This window comes from Ictidomys tridecemlineatus, unplaced genomic scaffold, assembly GCF_052094955.1.
Source record: "Ictidomys tridecemlineatus isolate mIctTri1 unplaced genomic scaffold, mIctTri1.hap1 Scaffold_54, whole genome shotgun sequence".
In the NCBI taxonomy this organism is placed as follows: Eukaryota; Metazoa; Chordata; class Mammalia; order Rodentia; family Sciuridae; genus Ictidomys; species Ictidomys tridecemlineatus.
The window spans coordinates 2,360,679-2,364,118 of NW_027523576.1; the positions used below are offsets into that span (position 1 = coordinate 2,360,679).

At 41.4% G+C, this 3,440-nt stretch overlaps 1 pseudogene; it reads right to left on the reverse strand.

The window, feature by feature from the left end:
- Window positions 1-1,876: 1,876 nt before the first annotated feature.
- On the reverse strand, window positions 1,877-2,473 carry LOC144373974 (dynein regulatory complex protein 8 pseudogene; annotated as a pseudogene).
- Window positions 2,474-3,440: the final 967 nt, after the last annotated feature.

The window sequence follows — 3,440 nt, forward strand, 5'->3', positions numbered from 1 at the left end:
ATTCTTCTTTCTATTTAAACCCACTTTTTTTCTGTTATTTACAAAAATCAAGCTAATGAAAGGCCTCTGGCTTGGGTTTTGGAGAGGAAATTTGGAAAACAGTGTTTCTCAGAGCAGTGTTTTTGTTGCTATCCTCCTGGGCTAATCGGTTTTGCTCTGAGCATGAGAGATGGGAATCGTTTGTCCAGGTCTTTGATGGCACTTGCTAAAAATGCCATCCTGCGGTGCTCCACATGTGGCTGTAATTAACTGTGTAGAAAACCTGCTGCACCAGGAGAGAACCCTGTATTCTGTGCTCCGCATTACAAAAGGGTTCCCCTTTCTTATTTTGGTCGCAAATCCTCCACTTTGAAGGTGTTTCATTTTGGGAACTGCACAGGAAGTTCCTGATGGAGCATTGCTTTCTTTGCAATAATTTCTGCACCGAGAAATAGGTTTGTTTTTCTCCCTCCTTCTCGAGTTACACAAAGATGTTGGTGGAAAAACCACTCTGCTGTGTGACCTGCCCTTCCCCCCACCTCTCTGACCTCATCTCTACCATTCTTCCCCCACTCCCATCTTAGTCCAGCAGCTCCAGCCTGCTGATTGGTTTTGGGTCATGCCTCTGGGCCTTTGCACTCGCTCTGCCATCACCTGCCACAGCACAGTCTTCCTCCCATGGTACATATGTGATTTGCTCCCTCAGTTTCATTAAGGTTTCTGCTCAAATGTTGCCTTGCTATAAAAGTCTCCTTACTTCTAGTAATTCCATCCTCCACCACACTGGTACTTAACTCATTCATCTTGTGCTCCTGTTTTCCAGGGCACTTGAAACACTATCTAACCGTTTGTTTATTATCAGGCTTCTACGAGAATGCGATACGCAGGAGGCACAGACTGGCTATTTCTCTGCTCATCATCACTACCCAGCACATAGTAGGCATTCAGTGAACTGTGTGTTGAGGATGGGGTTGTAGTTCAGAAGTGGAGCGCTTGTCCAGCCTGCACAAGGCCCCGGATTCAGTCCCCAGTGCTGCAGAAGAAAAAAAAAAAAAAGTCCGAAAACTCAAAAACACTGTGTTAATGAGAGAATTCATATGATAGTAAGAACTATCATTTAATAAATGACAAATGTTATCCATAATAGGAGAGTGAAGTTATACTGATGTAGTAAAGTCACAGAGGTCTGGTGGCAATGAGGAGGCCACTGTAGGAGGAAGTGTCAGGTTCGGAAACCACTGGGCCGAGGAGAAAATGGAATATTTATTTATTTATTTATTTTTTCAGATTACTGAAGTGTTTATTGTTCTTTAAAAAGAAGCCTTCATTACACTGATACTCATTTTCAATTTGTGGTCATTCTGCCCTCTTTCAAGACCTTTATATGCCAAACTTTGGCTCATTATAGTTATTATTAATTTTCTCAGTTTAGTTAATTAAAAGGTAACATGTTTATTGTAGAAAATAAACAATAATATATTTTAATGTTAAACTGTTTTAAGATTAGTTTTTAAGTAATTAGCAGTATGTCATTCCGTAAGTTTGGACATTTTAAATACATTTATGTTTAATTTAAAATTATTATGATCATCCAGGTGACCAGGGCACACCTATGATCCCAGCTACTCCAAAGTCTGAGGCAAGACAATTGCAAGTTTGAGGCCAGCCTGTTGGTGAGTCCCTGTCTCAAAATGAAAAATGTAAAAAGAGTTAGGAATGAAGCTCAGTGGATTCTATTCCCAGTACTAAAAAAGAGTTTTTGTTATGATCATCTTTAGAAAACAAAATATGTTGAAATAATCATGTCACAAGCATTGATATCAGATAAAAGAATTACAAAATAAAATGCAAAATTAACAAGGACAAGCCATTTTCAAACTATCTTTTCAATTAGAAATTAAGGGTTTAAAACATTTAATTTTCATCTATCACCATCATTGTTATATACTCCTTGTAATTAACTGAATTTGAATCTGGATCGATTGCAGCAGACAACATTTCTTCCATTTCTTCTTGGGAGAAAGGCTCACCTTCTTCAGTCATATATTTGATGAGTTCTTCCTTAGTAAGAAACCCACGTTTAGCAGAATCTAAAACCTCAAAAGCTCGAAGAAGGACATCTTCTGGAATTGGTCTATACCTTCTTTCCAGAAGTACTTTGGTCATCACTGGAAGAAATTTTTCATATCGATTATATCCAGTGGGTTCTTCTTCTTCTACCTCTGCAAGCAGATCATGTAGCTCTCCTTCACTAGGGCAGCATCCTAATGACCTGATAATTGTCCCAATTTCTCTCACATCCACTGTATTATTCGACTCATGGTCAAACACTTCAAATGCTTCTTTGATTTTTTTGTGAAATTCTGCTAGTGCTAACTCTTCCTTGTCTTTATCTTCCGCCATCTTGATGCGGAGCCGGTCGCCTGGGAGATGCCAGTCGTTAGCCTGGGTCGCCCTCCTTGGGCCCCCACGACGCCGGGAGCCCGGGATGGGGGAGGGGAGAAAATGGAGTATTTAAATCTTCAGTCTTGACTCCTCTGGATCCCTGGCTCAGGTCTCCAACTGCCTTTCCCACATCTGCTTTTGGATGTGTCATGAGCAGCTCACACAATGTGTATGCAAAGTGGAACTCTTAGTTTTCCCCTACCTGCAGTAAAAAATCTGCTTCTTTCTCAACTTTCCATTTTGGTTAATGACTACTTTCCACCTTTGCTCAAGCCAAAAGCCAAATGGTCATCATAGGAGCCTCACCTCACGTTCCTTCAATCATAATATGCAACCGACCAGAGAGCTTGATGATGCTCCCTGACCCAGCTGACCAGCTGACCATCAATGATCTGTGTTCTGTTTCCATAGCGCAGAGCTGTTGACAGGCAGTAGCTGCCCACAAAGAAACCACATCTCCTAGTCCCCCTTTATTCATGTGAGGCCACTGGACCAGTTCTCACTCATGGAACAGAAATAGCATGTGTGCAACAACCTGGCCCATGTGGTTAAGAAGCACGTATATCTTCTTCACACTCTTTCTCTGGCTGGATAAAGAAGACTCTGGGGCCCCAGAAGCTGGAAGAGTCCCAAGATGCAGAATCCCTGAATCCCTGAGTTACTGCTTGGAGGAGAGCCACTGTCTCCCCAGAGTCACCTGATTAGGCTTGATGTAAAAACTCATCAAGATTTTAGAATTCATTTGCTGTGGATGCTGGCAATACCTTACTAGATCATCTACCTCCAAAATAACTCTCTAATCTGTCCACTTCACTTTAGTGATCTTCCTCTCATTTTGAACCACTGTCCTCTCTCTCCTGAAAGATTGTAGAAGTGCAACATCTCCCTGCTTTTACCGGCCATCAGAGATATATTTTTTTCCTTTCTTTCTTTTTTGTAGTACTAAGAATTAAACCCATGAGTACTGTACCACTGAGTCACCCCCACCCCAGCCCTTTTTAGTTTTTGGGATAGGG